At 43.3% G+C, this 21295-nt stretch overlaps 1 protein-coding gene across 2 annotated transcripts in view; it reads right to left on the bottom strand.

The window, feature by feature from the left end:
- Positions 1-21115, bottom strand: part of SERTAD2 (SERTA domain containing 2) — an 84669-nt gene extending 63554 nt beyond the window's left edge. Inside the window, exon 1 of one of the 2 annotated variants that reach the window (XM_074817287.1) lies at positions 20638-21115. The gene's annotated coding sequence lies outside the window, so the exon portion shown is untranslated. The remainder of the gene's footprint in view (positions 1-20637) is intronic. The other variant, XM_074817286.1, reaches the window with a different exon arrangement.
- Between the last annotated feature and the right edge of the window lie 180 nt (positions 21116-21295).

The following is a 21295-nucleotide window of genomic DNA, read 5'->3' as shown; positions in this document are numbered from 1 at the left end:
TAAGAGTACTGTAAGTTCATAATGGAAATGTGTTTTCAGCGGTAGTACTGAACAATAGAAAAGTTTCTTTCAACTGTCGGGTTATGAGGAGAACCATCTGTTATTAAATTTAAGTCACAGTGGCTCTGTTTCAGAAATGCAACGGAGGCTTCACTAACTTTGCAGTCAAGGCGTTTGTAGCATTGCAGGAAAACAGCTACTTTTCTAAAGGCCTTATCTGAAACCAGCACCACAAAACGGTACCTTTATTCTTGCCTAATTTGATAATGATGACTAACCAAGTGTCTTTCAAGTAAAACTTTTATGGGTGTTGCGGTCATAATTTGGGACCTCAACAACTTATATATATTCCAGTAATAGAAATCAAATATAGAGAAACTAGTAAAAATCTTAGCATCGCCAGGCTCAGTTCTTTGAACTGTATCTACAACTGAATAAAGCAAACATCAGGAATTAAAATCATAATGAAAGTGCTTAATTCAACACAATAGAAAAGTCAAATTTCATCATCTGCTTGATTGACTGTTATACGGCACTTTAATTGTTCTCTGACTTCCAACACGGAACGAATGTGAATTCTACAGAGCAGCCAGGATTTCAGAACCTGGAATAACACTGGAGAGAGCGACTGCAGCCAGCGAGGTGGGAATCAAAATACCCTTTGGTGTAAGACTTACAAATCACCTCTCTACCCCATACAAAGTTATCAGAAATTGCTCTATTATTTCTGTCATTAACCAACCATTCCTCCCCCCCACCTTTGCACCCATTCCTCTCAAGTGCAGCCAGAGATTATCAAACCCAGCGATAGCCTTTCAACAGCTTGGCCAGTTGAAACATCTCCCAAGTTCTACTGCTATCACTGCTGCGTGAGCTGACGTCAGGCTGTTGTTTACTGGAGGTGGGACTGTGCCAATTTCCACTGAGCTGAAGACAGCCATGTCCAGCCTCTTCTGGCTGTGCACAAGCAAGAACAAACTCCTTGTGTGTGTCTGCATGCATGCGCACATGTGGGAGAGAAAGAGCATGCATGTGTGTCTCCTTGTGGGCGCACACAAATGTGGGGGAAAAGCAACTTGCTTTTATTTTCCACTGCGATACCAGAAGTAAAAACAACAAAAAATGCAACGCATCATCTTCTCTGAGAAACTGCAATGGAGAGAGAAGGAAACACTGACAGTTTTATTGCAAGAACTATCACAATATAGATGAAAATACTTAGGAAAACATAATGGATTAAAAGAAAGCTTGGGATACCCCTAAAATCCCTACAAAGAAGCTGACACAAATAATTAAAAAAACAATGCCTGTCCATCAATAAAAGGACTGAGGTGAAAATCTGAACACTTGACAGCATAGAAGAAATACCTAAGTTTTACTAGGGCTATTTAAGTTTTCAGAGTAAACAGCATTGCCTTCCTCTTCTAAGACTAGAAAAGCCCCAGGTCAGTATTAAATAAAATTACTTAATTAAAATTTGCTATATGAAAATATGCTAAAACATATTAACAGTCCAGGGACCAAAAAAAAAAAAAAAGAAAAAAGAAAGAAATTCAACCAAATCTGACCTTACCATTTACCCCTGTAAAGGGGAATACTCTTTGTGACTGAATATGTGCAGATGGGACAGGACAGAATATATATGACAGCATCAAGTCCTGTTTTCAAGCACAACTTTTATACATTTCAAATACAATTATCACAATGGCTGTAAGGATCCATTTGAAGTTTTAAGTGTTACACTATCTTTTCTCCCTGGAAAAACACTCCAGCATATTTGAATTTGAGGAATACAAAATGCAATTATTTGCACCTCAAGTGAAGTTTCCAGTATTAGCATCCAAGCATGCACCACCACTGTTATCTGAGTGAAAGAAGTAACTGTACTGAAGATTTTTGGTTCCACTTAATGGCTTCTTCCCCTCAGCACCTAAACACACACTCTTCTGCCTCCTTACTTCCCATGAATGCATCACAAGAGGATCTTCACACACACACCAACTCGCTCTCCTGATGATTTTAACTCCATCTTATCCCATCTTCTCATGGAGCTTCTCTTTCAAGTTTAAATAGTTTCTCAAAAGTTTCTATTGAGTCAACTATCTGAAGAGGTTTTACAGACCATTAATACTGATCTGTAGGTTAACCACAAACAACATAAATAATTGTTTTCCTCCTTGTTTAGGGAACTACTGAGTTTGAGATCCCCCTTCTCAGCATCAGTGGCACAGTACACACAGAAAATATGCAAAACCAGGGGAACTTAATTTGAACTACTGGAAATAGTGAACTTAACTCCTTAGGTCCAGTGTTCTACATTTACATTTATCAAGTCACTTATAAAAAAAAGCTGGGAATCGCACATCCATCTCAACCCCCAAGACAGCTAAAACATGAAAGAAGACAAAATATTTAACCTTTAACATAAAATGCTTGAAGAAGGCACATTGGCTACAGCATGCATGTTAGTCAAGACCTTGCAGACTGCCTTCACAAGAACGCTTCCCATCACTGCTGGCCAGTGGTATTAAATTGATACACTATCAGACAATAAAATGCACTCTGCCTTTCTAGTCTGTGACAAATTCTGAGGGCTGAAATATGAAAGTTTGTGAACTTTTACTCTGAAATGATACATGGTATCTCCTTATGTTACTGTTTCCTTCTCTCAGTCAATTATTTCTCCTCCATAGAGGCTCAAAGATACCAGACAGGATATCACCACCTAAAACAAAACTGAGAACTGGCATTTTGAAGTCTAGACATGATTTCCTCTTTTGGAAGTCTTCTCATCTCTGTACCTTCCTCATGTAACCACACCGGGGTATTCTCAAGGTGGCCTCATTTAGACCTTCTGTATATAGACAACAGTTCAAAATAGCATTTATTTCTTTAAACCAGAACCATACACTAATAACTTGGTCGATAACTACATTGAATCAGCAACTTATTTCTAACACTTTCACCTTTTGCTTCATATCTCAGGGACAAGGGGGACGCAGCAAGGATCATACACACTGTTGGGATGCAAAGACCGGTATAAGTATCTCACACAATTTCCTTAATCCACTCTTCCTTGAAATGCCTCCTGTATTCTTTAAAAATGCTGCTCAGCACATAACATTTGTAAAACTGCATATGCAGAGTGTTTCCAGTCAGGCTCATGAGACTTTCTGTTCCATAGCAAAGCACTACTGAACAGTATCTAACTTTATCCAGACATGCCAACATGGGCTTTGCCACATGGGCTGATCTTATGCCCAGCAAGTGAATCTGAGGGGGCTTATTTTTTTGCTTTTATAAGGCTAGCACCAATCCTTTCTTTATTCATGCGCTTGAAATTTCACTTTACCTAGCTCCAGCACCTATCTGGAAATTCACTTTCTGGGAATTTGCTTGCCAGTGCATTGTAGAGGCTTAAAGGGTTGCTTTAAACAAAGTGACCCCCAAGGAACACTGTTTCTGTGGTGATCTTGGTATTATGTTCTCCAACTACGTCTTTTTGCACTCCTGTGTGCATTCAGTGCTTTGCAATGTGTTCTGATGACAGGCTTTCAGAACGTATGATTGCATATATTATCTACATATATATGTATTATCTATGCATGGTAATATTCCTTGGACTGGCCACCTTCATTTTATACTGCACTCTCTGTATGTATTACAAAGGTTTAGCCTCTGCCTGAATTCAGTCTACGTGGTTTGACCTTTGTTTAGCTGTGCTCTTCAGCAATTTTACTGCTTTTTCATTAGGGAATCATTTTCATTTGCCTTCAACACGCACACTGCTCTTTGGAAAAAAAAAAAAAAAGCTCTATTTCTCACTGTGACTAACTTTCAGTTTTATCTGTCTGTTATAGATGCTGGGAAGTTTTTTTGGTCTGGAGAACTATTTCAAGGGTGTACACAGCACTGTTTTGAATAAGGGATACAGTTGATACAGGATACAGGAGAGGTTCTAGCTGCTAGTGTAGCAAGCAGCTGGGGGGGGCCTACAGCTCCCTTTTCCTCTGCAGGTGAATCTGTCCTGTGTTATGTTCAGCAAAATGTGGATTCAGAAGGACTGAAATAAATTTTAATTCAATGAACAGCCCGCCCTTAAGATTCCTGTTCCTCTAAAACTAGAAAACTATTTTCAATCACTTACTCTTTAACCTAAAGGAGTTTAGACAATCCAAAATACTTGGGTTTAGGATTACCGAAAAATCTTAATTTTTCATATTAGCAAAAGAAATTTTTCATCTTTCAATTCAAACCAACCCACATTTTTGGTTCAGCCACAAAATCACAAGCAACACAGTTAATCATGGCTCTAATCACTTCTATCACTACTCCCCAATTTGCTAACTATTCAAAAATAAAGATCCCATGACTGAGTTTTACACTACTGTGTAACGCTAAAGCAAATGGTCTCAGCTGATGTCTAGTTCCTTCTAAAGAAGGAGGAATACCCCTTTCCTAGGTGGTATTCCTCACGCAAGTACACAGCATTCAAATGACCTTCTGAGAGTTTGCAATGCTCTCCATTTCTCCCACTGGAGCCTATGGTAATCTCGATTAACACATATGCCAGATTCAGAACCAACACAGAGGATTTCAGCCTCTACAACTCCCCGACACAACATCACTCAGGCCAGGAAGACGTGCAGTGCAGCAGCCAGCACCTCCTCTGCCAGGCTCTGTTCTGCACACTAAACTACTCTAGCTGCTTCATTTACTGAGTTTATTTTTTCCTGGTCTAAGACGTGGTTTACTCCCAACTCCAGTCATTGAGCGTCAGTCCCTTAGATGCACACGTAGGAGATTGTTTCCTGCCTCTCGCCACCTGACATGCTATTCCCTCCTCTTCGTGCACACACAAGACTAAAAGGCAAGCCAGCAGCAAACAAAAAACCCACCCCCGTACAGCGTGTGAACATTATAGTAGATCACAGCCAATTACTGCAAGAGTTTCGATCGTAAGCTCAAGCCAATTCAGTCACAGGTTTTCAGCATATCCCTTTTTCTTCTTCCAATTAAACAAACTTAAATTTCTTTTTTTTTTTTCTCTCCTCTTTCTTTTGGTCAGAGGTTGGCAGCCTTCAGTATAAGAAGAGAAATCCAGCCCCCGATCTCCAAGTCTCAAGAGACATGGATCACTACTGTGATCTTTTGTGTCAGAGGGCCTTGGTGCTGCCAAAGATACAGTTTCCCTACTTCGTCGTCTTTGAGATTCCAAGTTTTCGAGATTCATGGGTTTCATTTTATTTTGCCTGGCAGAACATACTTGAGAATGGCTTCTAGCAGTATCAAGGAAACAAAAGAAACACTTCTGGTAGGTGAGCATGCCAGCTGTATCCAGTGATATACAGGCAACATACAAAAGCATGGAGCCCCCAGTCATGACTGAGAATACAGTACATCAAAGTCTATACTAGTGCCCCATATAAAAATTGATAGCGAAGTGAGCCCGAGGAGGCAGGCCTCAGATCTCAGCTACGGACCTCTGAATTCAACCAGGAGATTCCAAGGAAGGTTAGGGTCTACTTTGATACCAAAGAAATCTCTTTCAAAAGACCCAAGGCATGAAGGAAAGACCACTGGCTGCGTTCTCCAGCCTCCACACAGCCTCAGCATCGTTCCAGGTCAAGAAAGCTGACTTTTTCTTTTTTTGTCACAGTCAGCAACACAAGCTAGAAAATTACTCCCACTGCCAACTTCTCTTTCCACAGGCATCAAAGCACCAAAGGGACTCCGTGGACTTGTTGGCTGTTTAGCCAGAAGCTTGTCAGGACTTCCTGGAACATGGAGGACACGGAGGGGCTTTGCACCTTCAGTGTTCCTGATTAAGTCAGAAACACACGTCATGAGCATGCTGCGGTGGAGTTACACAATAAAATTAAACGTTGTACTGAGTACCCAGTCTCCTTCTCCCTACCATGCCTCATCTCACACACACACACACAGTGGGAAAACCCGCTCCAACCGGTCCCAGAGATCCCTCAGTAACCCAAGTGTTTGGTTCTCCATTATAAACGAAAGGCTTTTATTCATGCTACTCCCTAGTATCTTCAGGGACAAAAGGCTCAAGGTCATCGCAGGCCTGAAGGCCTCAAGTCAGAAGAACAGTGCAACTTGTCTTTCCGTGGGCCAGCCCACCTCGTGCGCTGTGGCCATGTTGGAAGGAGACACAGGCAGAGCATGGCTGTCAGAAGCAGCACACTCGGCACAGACAGGACACTGGCCCCACACGCACCTTCTGCTGCCTGTGCTTGTAAAGGTGCCAGGGCTGGATACAGTTAAATGCCCCAGGGTGAGGAGAAAGCCCCAGTGATTTTCAAGCCGCAGCTGCTACACCATTTGTACAGTGGAGAAAAAGCCATAGTAGGTAGAGAGGTGCAGAAAGAGCTGGCAAAGGATTGCAAGTTTTCCTTTGCTGTCCCTTTTCTAGGCAGCAGCAGATGATTTTGCTGTGGAGTCTCAGGTGTCCTGAACAATAGCTGTGGAGCCAGTCCCTATTTTGGTGGTAGAAAAGAAACTGGCTTTCCGGGGAGAGACGGAGACAAGTCAAGCCAGTTCCAGACTGTCATTTTTCCTACTGGCTCATTCTGCTCAAATCACAAGCTGGAAAAACTGGAAAGGTAAGCAGTCCAAATTAATGGGAACATCAAGTGAACTGGTTTGTTTATGTATTGGTTTAACTGGAACAGGGAGCACAATTCCAGCTTTGGGCTCTAGCTTTGTAGACATTCCCTTAGCTTACCTTCTACCTGAGAAAGCCGTGTGCAGGCCTGAATTATTCCTGGTCTGTCCTCAAAACACATCACAGTCTCTCGAAGCTTCATACTTGCATGGCACCCATGACCACAACTCTTATTATGGGATGGCAACATTCATATCCTACCAGCTCATTCTTCCAACTCCACGTAATTAGGAGGGGGGGGGGGGGAAATCAGAAACAACACAGAGCAGGAAGCTGTCTTTTTTTCTCACACCGCTCCTCATGCATTATTGTTGCCACATCTTACCCACAGCATAGCATTTGCCCACCAAACTAATGTTTTTCTTATGAAAGGAGAAAAAGCAATTTTTAGGAGTCCTACAACTAGTAGGAAATAATCAATTTAAGCCTAATGATTAAAAAATCCCCAGGTATATATTTATAGTTAATTTCTACCATAGAACAGCCTTCACCAGATGCTCAATTGCATTTCATCCTTAAGAGCAAACAAGGGCTCCTGCAGATTAGACCTTTCCAGCAGAGCTGTTGCAGATGGGCAGATCGTGGTGTCCTGCTAACTATCACCGAGACCACAGCGGTACGATGATTCTACTTACTAAAAGCAATAAGTTAAAGTAAGCACCACAAAGGGAAGAAGAGTGGCATGGATCTTGCACATCATTCCTCTTAAAATTCTTTATAAACTGCAGGATGAACCCACATTCTGCAGACAGGGAAATTCGAGCGTAGCGGCTGTGTTACAAACCTCAGTGAAAGAGCGAATGCTTAATACCCCTGTACACCAGGGCTGGTCATCCCCACCTCCAATCCATATGATCAGCAATCCCAGAAACCAGCTGCTTCTGTGTGCACATTAAAGATCTGAATGAGAACATAAACAAGTCAAACGGACTTACACAGTTTAAAACTACAGCATGATATAACTGCAAGTCATTGCCATTAAAAGGTTTTTTTAAAAAAAAGTCCACACCTGCCAAATACAGCTCCACTGTCCACTGCTGAGTTTTAATGACAACTACTGCATCTTGCAAAGCTGTTCAATAATAATGTACTACACTTTCCTTCCAGGACCAGAAATCAGGTACTGTCACTTATCTACATAAAAGGCATATGTAGGAAAATATCCCACAGCCATGTGGCTCACACAGCAATCAAAATCTTGGACACCCTCTGCACACAGAAATTTGCTCTTATTACAATATATTCCAGTTGGTCAGCATGCTAAAAATCTCCAGTCAAGATTTCTGGCTTTTCCAATTAAGCTTATAGACAAAAAGTCTTTTTTCCTTTAATGACATTGCCACTTATTGCAAAGCTATGATGAGTTCTTATCTCATTGTGGTGCTCCATGATAACTCATTATTCACTGAACTTCACTTTTTGATGTATGAGGAACAGCAACATATACTTAAATAGCTCTATTTAAACTGGCCCTATAGTTGAAACAAATCATTCCAAGAACAGCACTGCATTACAGTCAGAAGTGCTCAAAAGCTTCGGGTACGATATTCTTCAGTATTCACAGAGCTTAATATCTTCAAACAGAAATTACTCAAGCTGATGTATCTCTCATAATTATTAAGTCAAAGTTCTTCCAAATGAGAAGAGGATGATTGATAGTCAGAGATTACCAGGGCCAACACAGTGAGAGATCGCACTCTTTATGGCCACAAGCAAGCCCCGGAGGGCTCAGCTGCCCCACAGCCGAGTGTGCTGGGAATGCTGCAAAGCACCCTCAGCACCTCTTGTCCAAGAGCCCAGGTGTCTCCCTCATCCAACACCAGATCTATCTGGTGTTGATGGGTAACAGGGCACTGCCTAGTCCTTCTAGTACACGGGTGCAATGCAAGCTTTCAAACTTCCTAAGAAGGAAAAACAAAAGAACCCACAAAAACAACACATGCACCAGCATAGCTCCAGGCCTCTCCCCTACCCCTCCAGTTACCCTCCAGAAGATAAATGCTGTGAGATGTCAGGACCTTTTCAGCAATAAGCGGCACTGCTTGGATCAGGTTCTTTGCTCTGCCTGACACGGATGGGATTGGCTTGAGAATTCATATTGGAGCTGAGTTAGTGGTGGGGAGTCCAGTTCAGTATGTCTGGAAACACTTTGGGAAGTGAAAATACAGCAATTGGCCTGGCCTGTTCACTACTAGCTTCCTACATTAGGTGCTTATGGCACACTGGTGTCACAGGAGAGAAGAAGCTGGATTCACATTCCCTAAATCGCACTTAAGTCCCTGTATCTTTTATTTCCTTTCAGCTGACTCCTGGCCTTCAAGTACAGTGCCTTAGGTGGAATTTAGGCCATGAGAACCTGGTCTTCAGCCTCTCAGCAAGGGGCAATACCCACAGCTGACTTGGGCTGGAAGATACTGAACGTGTTACAGGAGAAAATACACCTGCTGAGTGTACACATACAAACACACAGAGCAATGTAATTCTTCTGCCTCAGGGGTCCCCAGGCTTTGACCTGTCACACAAAGAAAAGCAGAGCTGAATTTATATACACGGAGCATGTTGCAACTGCAGATGAAGTGTGCAATGTGAACAACCTCCACCTGCTGACCACACTCTGCAGGATCCAGAAGCCAGTTTGCAATGCAAGATACTGTACGTATCACCCCCTCATCCCTATTACCACTGTACTGCTTACCAAAGTCAAGTTACCGAAATGTTTCCAGGAGCATGGGGAGTGTTATTTCCTTTCCATAGCTGTTACGTATCAGGAAAGACTCTAAGCAGATATCTCAGGCACAGGTAAGAAAGATGGCAGACTTAACATATCCAAATCTTTTTCACACACAAGTACACACCCTGAAATAAGCCAGAAATGTTTATTACACTATATTATAAACATCAGTCATGAAGCTAGAGAAAGTAACAGAGCATCCCTGCCTGATGGGTCTTCTCCAGGCTATTGTGTATCAGAGGAAAGATAAAAGCAGAAGCTTGAGACACAGTAAAAGAAAAGCTCTCCCCAGATACAAAGCCAGCCCTGAGCCCTAATATGCAGGAGTATTTCATTCTCCAGTGCAGAGAGGCTTTCTATGACACCATTTCACATGCCAGCTCCAGAGCGTCCTCCCAAAAGCACTTTGGGAGAGAAGAGACAGATACAGTCTCTCTCATGCAGTGTTCAGCTTCAGCAGCACAGGAGGGTTTCACAATCCCTGCCTGCAGTCACAACAGCTCCGAAGGAAAGGGGCACAGCTGTTCTCACCTCAGAACAGGAACTCCACTGCAGAAAGCCTACAGACCATCTCCCTACCCCCAAACCCAAAGTACAGTAGGAAACAGGCCAGTACTTCGCACCCCTGAGCTCAGCATGTCCCTGTCTAGAGTCAGCTAATAAGAGATGTTAAGAACAGGGCTGCATCTTAAAGCCATCCATCACAAAGAAACAGAAAGGAGGTTTCCCCATCCATGTGCTAAGACAGGAACCTGTCCTTCAAAAAGCCAAAGTTCCTCACTTCATATACAAGGCACTAGCAGTGGCCACAAGTCTGTATCCTCCATGCTTAGCTCCCTCAGGTGAGGCAGACGGATGATTTAATCCCTGCCATTCCCACCCCAACCCAAATTGGCTGAGCTCTTGCAGAAGCAGTGCCCTAAACCTCCAGACTACCCTTAGCAAGACAGAGAGATGACACTCAGCTCCTGCAGCAGAAATGAGCCTGTCCTGCAGAACAGACGCTGGTTAAAATGCAGAGCAGGAATGGAGAGCAGAGAGGTTCTTCCTGTTCGCACAGGGAGAAAGAGCCACTGGTCCCAGCTCTGAGAACAATGGGTCCAAACACCAGCTCATTCAGTGCACCAAAGGCGCTGGGGGAAGGCAGTGTACCCCAAACTCTCCTCTACCTCATCTCCAACTGTCCTTCAAAAGACGGAAACAGCAAAGGCACGTCCAATCCCATGGGCATGCATCTGGTGAGTTTCAAGAGTGCCTCAAGCAGCTTCACCAGAAGAACATCCAAGTTTCTACATTTAGGTTTGAACTGCGCATCGAACTGGTCACTGCTGCAAGACGAGGACATTTCCAGTCACGCTCAGCAACAGAGAAAGATAACAATAGATTTGTTAAAGCAGAGTACTGAGATTAAATGGGCCCTTCTTTCTACTGCCCGTTCTGACACCACATTAAACACCCCTTTACAAAAAGATGGGCAATGAAATTCTTTCTTGACATCACAGGAACGTTTGAGACTAAGTTAATTGAGTCAGGGCCTTGGTCTTGCAAATCAAGTGAAGGACAGAATATATACAAGGTAGTCAGTTTACATGAAGAATGTATGACATTTTTAAAAATCAGACTTTTTTCCTTGTGCACTCAATACTACTAAATTTTGCCTTGTGCTGTGCGAAGCATACAAGGTTAGAAGCAAAACATCTTCTCCCACACTTGATGTTACACTGGCAGTGCCAGATGCCCTGCTGCTCACCTTCTCCAGGGAACTACCCCACTGCTCCCATCCACTCCATGTCACACTCAAAGAAAACCAGTTCATTGCTGTTACTCCCACTTGCCAGTTCTTGGGCCACTGAGGAAGCACCACAAACAAAAGCGAACAACATGCAACTGCTCTTCTGTTTGCGTGTCCTGAGGACTGTCTCTGCACACTGGTGCCTGAAGAACAAGCACATTGCAAAAGCATTATGTTTCCAGTGGCAAGATGGATGGGAAAAGTGCCAGCCACTAGCTGTAACCCTTTTGTCATGCCAATTGCTGGCTGCTATGAGGATGTACGTTAGATACCTCCTTAGAAGAGAGCTCTGCATCTCATCCTTCCAGATGGAGGAGGAATGATTCATACGCACATAAGCAATGTTAGAATGACGGCTGAAAACATTTTCTTTCTGTTTTCTGTTTTGTGTTACAGACATGCTCAGGGGCCTTAATCGCAGCAGAAATTGAACTGAAGACGATGACACTGTGCCCCAAGGAATGCACGTGCAAAACCCCAATGCTGCTTCTGACTGTTGCACGCACACACCTCACATGCCTCATTCCCCTGCTTTCTCATTTTCACAGCATTTCTCTGCACAGAACATGACAGAATAAGTCCACTTACACAGCCGTCACATCGTGCAATGACAAATACAGGGGAAAGCATCCAACAGACAGATCAGGTGTCAGGAGCTCTAAACTGACCAAGGACTGACTTGTAATGCAGAAGCAAAGCAAAGGATCTCTTTTCTTTCCAGACACACCAGGGACCAAAACGCACACATTTACTAGGCCTAGATGGCTGATAAATGCAGAATAGACAGAAGGCTCAGCAGTCAGAGCACTTGTCTGCACGGTGCCTGTTTCTTTCATGGAGGCCACTGTGTGTATCCTCCTCCCCACCTCACCTGCACAGCACCTTTGCCACACACTCGCCCTCCTCTCAAGGGCCCCGCATCCTGTGAATCTCACTTTGTTACTCAGTACTAACCTGTAAATTCCCACCTACTTACTTTCCTCTGGCCTCTCTCAGATTTGTGAAGTCCTTGGAACAGAGATTATCTGTAAGCACCTGGAAAGCACCTGGAATATCCTGAATCCTACTGCAAGTAAATAAACAAACAGCAACACATAAGCATGCAATATGTATATTAAGCCAAGTATATAGCAGTCATCTCTGACAACAAAAGTGAGGGCTGTAGCTTCTTCCTACAGACAGTAGTAGAAAATTTACACTTTGGGGTACATCCACTGACCAGGAAAACCTTCAGATTTGCCTTCCCTGCCATCCACTTCCCTCCTTCCCCCATCACGTTATCCATTTCTTAAATCCATGCCCCACTTTTTATTATAAATTATTCTAATCAGTTTTGTGGCATGGCAGAAATCCAGCATAACCTTCAGAAATACGCATGCACACACTGGCTATATAGCTCCTTCATTTCATAGCAGCCTTTCACAACAGTCTGGTGCAAGTCTGGAAGGATTTGGCAACCTTTCTAAGCAGCACCCCTATGGTGGTGACCCTTTGCTAAAGGCTGCTAGATACATTCACCTACACAACTTCCTTTCTTTGTAAAAGAAGGATTTTTCCTTAATCTCTCATTAAAGATAGGAAAAAGTGTTCAAGCAGGAATTTTTCCTCTGTTTTTCAAGCTGAAGAAGTGTGACTTGGGGGTGGCAAAGGGGCTAGAGAGAACATCTGCAGTCCAACGCAGACTTTTCCCACCCCACCCTCTTCTGACTGGAAAGATGTGAGTAAGGCTGGGCTTGGTAATTCCTCCAGCTCCTTCAGAATTGGGGTTGAAGTGGGGAAGAAAGGGAAAGAAAAAAGCAAAAATAAGACAAAAAGCCACAGAAAAGCCCCAGACATAATGAGGAATCTTAACTTTTCTTGGATAAGGAGCACAGGCTACTTTCATAGATCTTAAAAGAAGCCCTACGCAGTTTGTTCACTCATGCTGCAACAGCTCCAGAATGAATCTGGATCTGTGGCTTTCCCATAAAACTGATAAGGAGGGCTGAACCCTACATTGGGGAGGGAGAATAAAAACATACAACAAGCAATTTGAACACAGAGCACTACCGTCTTGTTAAATAACATGTTAAGAACTCATCTGCAAGTCTGTCTTGACCAATGAGGGACATAACTCAGGAAGATACAGTAATACTCACTAACATGCAATTAGTCACTGCTGTAAGCACTCTAACTCTGGATTTCTTGGATTATAACCTTTCAAACACTGTTGTTTTATAGAAGTATGATAGCTGTCCAAGCACCACAATCAAATTATGCTACTGGGACATTCAGGCAAGGGATTATCACAGCAAAGGAAATGGATTATCACAGTTTTTACTCTGAACAAGGGAAGACTATCTCTTTTTGAACATGGCAGGGGGGAGAGTAGAAGACTATACCTGAGTTTTTTTTTTTTCCCCCTTTTGGACTTTCCAAGGAAGGAATGCCATAAAAATCTGCCAATGTGAAAAGACAGAAACTGCCTTTCCCTAGATTTTGTGCTGAATTATCTGAAAACAGGGAATAAATTAAAAATATTCTAAATCAAAGGGCAGTTAAACCAGCCTCCTTGTGTTGGCCGAATGCTGGAAGGATTCCTGCATTCCTGGGCAAGTTCCCATTGCACTCCTGGCTGCTACCTCTTCCACTTGATATCAGGCAAAGACCATCACCACCACCAGGCCTAGAGACTTCAGCTGTTTAGAAACTTTACTATCAGGTATGTTCCCTCTCGCAGGAAGGAAGGCCGCTTACCTTCCAAAAACCTTCAAATTAGCAGGTTCAGCAAAGGACTGGTGTGTTCCTTTAAAAAGGTTTAATAGTTTAACTGTTCTCTTAAAAAGGCTGCACCTTTTTCCTTTACATCACCACAGAAAACCTATCTCATTTTATACCTTAGTTCTCACATTGCATCACAAACTGAATACTAGCTTTTTTAACTTCACAAATCTTGTTTGTTTGTTTTTAAATAGTATTTTGGTACCTTCAACACATACATACATACTTTTTGGTGCATGGTATTCAAGAGGCCCTGATTCTGACCTCAATTTCTTTGGCAACAGCCAAATATTCCAGCACAGGATGAGGGAAAACCCACTCAGTCTTAATAACATCCCTGCGATGCAGTCTGAGAGGTCACAAGTAGCCATGACATATTAAAGATGAGAAAAGACTAAAACAGAGAAGACACCCAAATAAACAGAAGCAGAAGAAATAAAAAAATAGAAGTGAGCTCCAGAAAGCATAGAAGAAGCAAAAAACCTGCTTTGCTACAGCACAGGGCATGTGTCTGAAGCTGATGACACCTGGGTATTATTCCTGGCTGTGGTTCTGACTCCTCCTGGATGACTGCACCAACTCATGTCACACCTCCAACAGGCTCTCCCTTCACGTTTTCCTTTTGGACTATGGGTCAGAGGTGCTGAACCTTTTCTTTGCCAAGGGCAGAGGACACTAAATATTACTGGCACCGCATACCTCAACATGTGCCTTAGCACTGCATGACAGCAGCATAACCACTCTTCATACCAAAACCAAGAAGTGTGGGCCACAAAAAACAGGAGCTGGATGCCAGTCCCCCAGATTTCACATTCCCACTGTAAGCTTTTTAAGGAAGGATCAGTTGCTATTTATTTGTACCCTGCACTGAGCTGTGTTATTTAGAGCTGTTAATGTGATTCTGTAAGCAAGCAGCAACACTGGTAGTTGATTAAGACTAGAAAGAACAACAACAAATGGAAAAAAAAAAAATTGGCTGGAAAGAAGTGGAAGGAATCAAAAACGACAGAAAAGGAATTCAGCAGGACAGAAAGAAATAAAGCAGATGATGAAAAGATACTTAGAATAAAGCAAAAAAATAAAAGGTAGCCAAAAGTGAAAAAGGCATCCACAGGAATATCTGACTTCATTTCAACAAAAAGCAGGGTGTGTGGTTTTGGTTGTTTTGTTTTGTTTTGTTTTTTTTTTTTAATGAGAATGTTGATTTTGGATAATCAAACAAGCAGTATTTTATTTTGCCCCACAGCAAATATATGAATATAGACTTCTAAATTTTAAAGAAGAATCCAAGCTCTCAACGCACTTGTTCTCAGAACTAATGCTTTAACCACATTAGTAACAGCTTATGAAAAGACAGCGAAGTGACTACAATTCCTTGTCTATCTAGGAGCTACTTTTTCAGACTCACCATCACTACTGTAATTTTAATTACGAAAAACCTTATCCTCATTATTTCTGGGGACCTTCCTCTCCATTTCACACAGTAGGACCTAAAAATGTTTTGTTCAGGTTCAGCTGAGATCTCTTCATTCCTGTTTTTTTTTCATTCCAGTGTTCTTAAACTGTCCTTAACTGGACACCCATGGCAATGCCAGAGATATGAAGTACTGTAGATCACTACGACTACAGGCAAATATTTTAGAGAATCAGGAATTTACTTGCCTACTACGTTAGTCCAACTCCCCCGCCCTTCCTGTGACTTCATGGGCTCATAATCATTAGAAAGCGGAGTGTCATTTCTAAGCTGTAGTTGGGCACTGAAAGCACCACGCTGGCTCTCACTGGCTCTATTTAATTAGAGATTAGCAGAAACAATAAAGCATAGGGAGAATATAAACATAATTTTGCTGGTTTCTCAGTAAAAAGGTTTGGGTTACCAAAGAGATAAGAGAAGGGCTGCCTATTTTATCTGTACCGCCGGGCTGGCAAGTTTACATTCGCTGGAACCACGCCCCCATCAGAATTCCCTCTGAAATGTCAACACGAACCATATTATTAATTTTCCAAGTTGCTGACCTTTACTGTTGCCTGCATCATAAATCCGGCATTTTGAACTGTTTCTATTCATACAAGAACATGCTCCGCACGCCTCACGATATCTGAACTCTGTACATACGCCGCTCACATGTCACAAAACAGATGCTCGCTGCAGTGTCCCTGAAGAAGCTGCTGAGTTGGACCTTCCTATAAAGTCCACCTTCCATAAAATCTACCGGATTACCATCAGTTATGCTGTCCACCACTAAGGCAGACAGGTTTGGAGGTTCCCCCAAAGCCCTTAGTGTATCTTAGCTTGAATAAAATGTTTCAGAGTATTTTATTGAGGGTCACAGCATACAGACATTTTAAAACAAAATAATTTGATTATGAACTTCAGTTTAATTTCAATCAGGAAAAAGAAAAAAAAGCATAAAGTCCTTGGATTAGACAACAGCCATTCCCATTTACTGCTCCTCCCAATTAAAATGTTTTATATAGATCATCAGAACTTAATGCATCATGTATGTTACACAGTGCTCAACATAAGGCTGTCGATCTGTCATTTCTCTGTAAGCGCTTAACATGATGAATGATCTGGTTACTTGTCTTTCTAGTATGAAAGCAGGAGAAGCTTTGAGACAAAGAAATAAAGGCCAACGCATATTACGGATCTTGCAGTGATTAATATCAGCCCTCCTGACTCACATCTCTGAAAACAGTTGAGGTCACTATTTCTCTTTTATTTTTACCATGGATTTCAGCACATCTCATCAGAACCCTCCAAACACTCGAGATAATTTAATTTGAAACAGGGATGTCAGGAACATACAGCATTTGAGCTACAACAAACAATGCCACACCAGCATGTCATAAGAAAAATAAGTGACCTTCACTTTTGCCTCTGCTGACAAACAGACACACTTGAAGCCACTTGCAGGCCAGGATGTTAGTGCGATTTCTGGAAGACAATCTAATAAATAAAGATTTAAGAGAGTTTTTTTTTTAAAAAAAAAAAAATCCGACTACTTATTGTCAGAACTGAAGAACCTGCCTTTCCAAATCAACTAATGGTTTGGCAAGCCTATGTGGAAGGCAGACAAACAAATAGCATCTTCTTTAACATGGAATCTGCAATAAGAAAAAGAAATCAGCATTTTATTGATTTCCATAATACCATCTCTACAGCTTAACAAACTCACTCAGCTGCTAATGCTAACTCAGTGATGCTATGGAGCCTTCCCATATAATTATACACCCTCCACTTTGCTGAGCCCCAGGGCACTGTTTCTAACTTTCCAGAGGACCACTGCACCAAAAGTAGAAACAAAAACCCTCTCTTTCATTACCCAAAGCAAACTGCAAACCAAATTTTGCTTATTTAAATGGGAAATTAGAGAGACTTAATTTTTAAGACAGGGAGTAATCTGCCAGTCTGCATGTATTTTCAGATTTGATATCGTGACAACAAATTCTCATTTAAACTCTTCTCCCCACACCTATTTTTTTTTCTTCCTGAGAGTACACAGCAATACAATATATAAATATTGCAACAATTGCGATTTCTAGGGAGAGATTCTAAAGTCCTTCTCAGCTCAGAAGTGTTTCAAGGGAGAGATTCAAAATCAGACATAGAGACTTTTGTGAATGTCACTATAATTAACATTATAAAAAAATTGTAAAATGTTACCATTGCTATAGGGAATTTTTTGTAAGTGAACACATATTGCAATGATATTTTTAGTAAGCTTTTTTCTTTTTTAAAAACACCTTCTAAACCAAATTAAAGTATCTTCTCTGAGTCTAAAATCCAAGATGTTCTAAAAAATTAATGAAGTAAACTGCCATTTTTCTCCATTTCTCAAACAAATTCAGCAGTCCACAACCAAGCAGACAGCCCCAGTATACTTCAGTGAGAGTTTTGCTCAATTAGAGACTACAGAATTTGGCCCAATTAATCTAGTACTGTCTATCTGGAAAGAATGTGGTGGAACTGTGCAGTGTAAACACCCTCCCCAAATGGCTGTACCTAGTCCTCTTTCTTGCTCCCCCCATTCACCCTGCCTTGATGTTTCAGATCCAACTGTTCTGTATTCACCATCTCTGTCAAGATTCAATGTGTCGTTTGAGCTAAAATAGCTTAATTTTGCTATGGTTTCCTACGCATATATTAATTTGGAGTCGGTTGATCTATTTTCTCTGAGAATGGTGAAATGTGTGGATTTTTGTTCAACAAACAAACAAGTTGACAGTATCAATACAGAGTTGGAGAGCCTCTAAAAACAATCTAGTTTGCATAATTAATGTTAATTACAATAACATCTCAATCAGTGACACAAAAGCTTCGCAATGAACACAGTCATATGAGGAAGTGAAAACATGAAACAAACATGAAAGAATTGTGTCTTGTTCTGAAAGAGTATCAAGCAAACTTTCAAGAGATTTATAAATAAGAGCATAAAGGCAGAAGACAGTTCTGCTTTGTTAGACATATTTTCTTTACAGGCTGCTTAGTACGGCGCTTTCTTCTGAGATTGTAAGAAGACAGTGGATCTGAGCTGTGGACACACCAGATAATATTATCTTTCTACAACATCACACCCAAGCCATTATCAACTGCTTTAAAGAAAAACAACTGAGGGCCTGATGCTGCTGCCAGTGATTTCAATAGCAAACATTTAAACAATGCATGTGAATGTTTGGGGGGGTTCTGGAAAAGGAGGGGAAGGGGAAAAAAAACAACTCCAACTTGAACACAGCATGTAGGTATGGATGGATTCCCTCAGGCACAGAGGAATTTCAGGACAAGATAATGAATTTTTCAACAATCTTTTTCCTACTTTCCATAGCAACAAGGAAAAGCTAAACACACAGGAAACTTACCTGCCTGTTTCACTGGTAGCACTGGTAGTCTTAAACAGGGGGTTTTTGGTACGGTCACACAGCAGCTTTACATTTAATCCTCAGACGTTTTCTTCATGACCCAAGAAAAATAGTTATCCAATATATTCTTATTTCAAGGGAAGGGCAAAAAACTAGTTACGAAAAAATAAGCGCCACTCTACCTCACCCGGATTGGTACTGTAGTACACAAGTAGTCATACAAGCATCGCAGGGAGTACTTGCGCAGTAAAGTACCACTCAGCGTGAGTAAGGGTGGCGTAATTGGGTCTGATGAGAGAAGGAATCAGAGCTTGTCACGTCACTACTACAGGGGCCCTTCTGAAAATACGGGTTTCTTGATTACTTTTCACATTAATGCAAATCCGCTCCATTAAAGTTAATGAAGTTAACACTGGTGCTAAACTAGTATCAGAGGAGAAGCAGGCCCACTTCATACTGATTTAAGAGACCACAGCTCAAGGACCCCCCATAAAAGCAAAATAACAGACATTTAGGAAGTTTTTGGGTTATGTTGGGCAAGTTACTCCTTAGAATAAGGACTGATTTGGTATCAACCTCAGAGCTGACTGGTTTTGTTTCCCTCCCTCTCCTTACAGATAGAAGCAGCAAGACAAGATTTGTTAAAGACTTCATTTCCTCTAGAAATTTACTGATCTTAAGCATACTTAAGACTACACTTAAGTAGTCACTGACTAAAGCCATACTTTACTACTTCTTATTTACAAGAGTGCTTGCCTTAAAAAAAACTTCACGTGGAGGATTCTCAGAATGATGCTGGCCTTTCCTCTTAACAAAAGTTCAGTAGATTTATTTTTCAGATGTCTGAGAAAGATGATTTTGGAGTGCTGTGACATTTGGTAAACCTTCAATTCAGCAATTAGTTTCCATACAATATGAATTACAAAAATCGAGCAATTATTAACTAAACCCAGCAAAGTACTAAGGCTTCAGACGCCCTGTGTATGGAAACGTTGCTGTACTTGCTGGGGTTTTCCATGTATCTGTTTGATTTTAGCTACTCTGAACGTACAGCACACGAGAACGTACACCACATTCACGTTTCTAAAAATACATTAAGGAGGGAAAAACCATGAAAATCAATAGCAATGAAATAGAGACACAACCATTTTACATTAAGCGCTCCCACTATCAATCCAAGCCACCAAAACTCCCCACTGCAGACCACGGCTTCACCCTACACACACGCATTTTCCTGCCACGCCAAGTCAAGCCCAGGTAACACCGAAACATCCAGGCACGACAGGGTGGGGAGGAGGATGGTGCATCTGGAAATAAGAAAAGGTGGGTTTCCCTGGTTTTCCGAGAAGGACAGTGACCGGAGCCCGGTCCGGAGGGGTCTGACCCGCCACTCGACCCGGGTGGCTTTCGGGAGCCCCTTGCCCCTGACATCCACCTTCGCCACCGCCTCAACGGCGGTCTCGACCAAGGGAGGGGGGACCAAAAAAAAAAAAATATTAAATTACAATCAAATGTGTCATCAGCAGCATGACACGCATTTGTAGTTGGCAACGACGCCGGGTTTTTATAATTTTTTAATGTTTTTTTTCTCCCCTTCTTTTCCAGTCCGAGGGGCAAAGTACCTCCCCGGTCGGTGCCAGGCTGCGCCGAGGCGAATGCCCCCAACTTTCAAACAGTTGGCAGCCAGCGGAGCCACCCGGCCCGCCGCCCCCCCGGACACCCGGGGGCTACCCCGGCCCGCCGCCCCCCCCTCCCCTCGCACCCCCCCCCCCCCACCCCGGCGAGCCCGGGAAGGCCGTGCCCGGCACTCACCCGCTCCGGGGGGCTCCGCGGCGAGGGCCGTTGAGGACCGTTGAGGGAGACGCCGAGGGGAGCGAGGGGCGGCCAGTCGGGGCCAACGGGAAGAGGGGACGCGGAGAGGGGTGTGAAGAGGCAGCGGGACACACGCACAGGGACGAGGAATTTAAACCGGAGAGGGAAATTAAATTTAAAAGGAGCGTGCGGCGAGGCGCCGGGCTGCGCGACGGAGGCGGCGGCCAGGCGCTGAGGCGGCTGTGCTCTATCCCATGCCGCTGCGGTGGCCCCGGGCGGCGGCGGCAGCCGAGCTGGGGGGGAAGTTGGGGCCGCAGCCGGCGGGGAGGATGTGACACCGTGACAAGTACGGCCCGCCAGCCATGTACCGGGGGAGGAGGCGGGGGAGGCGGCCGCCCGCACGCAGGGGGCCGGGGCAGCCCAGGCAGCGCCGCCCGCCCGCACACGGCATTTAACGGCGCTGACGGGCCGCGCCGTGACTCACACACGGGAGTTAGTCACAGGGCGGGACCGGGGAAAGGCGGCGGGTGGGGGGGGGGGTGGGGGGGGGAGTCCGCCCCGCCCCCCGGGCGCCCCGCCAGCCTACGGGGCGCCGCGGCCCGGCGGATTGGCGCGGCGGCCGGCCAATGGGCGCGCGGATCCGCCGGCAGCGCTGGAG

The sequence above is a fragment of the Strix aluco genome, chromosome 3 (genome assembly GCF_031877795.1).
Source record: "Strix aluco isolate bStrAlu1 chromosome 3, bStrAlu1.hap1, whole genome shotgun sequence".
Lineage (NCBI taxonomy): Eukaryota > Metazoa > Chordata > Aves > Strigiformes > Strigidae > Strix > Strix aluco.
The sequence above is the reverse complement of the archived record's forward strand: the minus strand, read 5'-3'. Positions and strand labels throughout refer to the sequence as shown.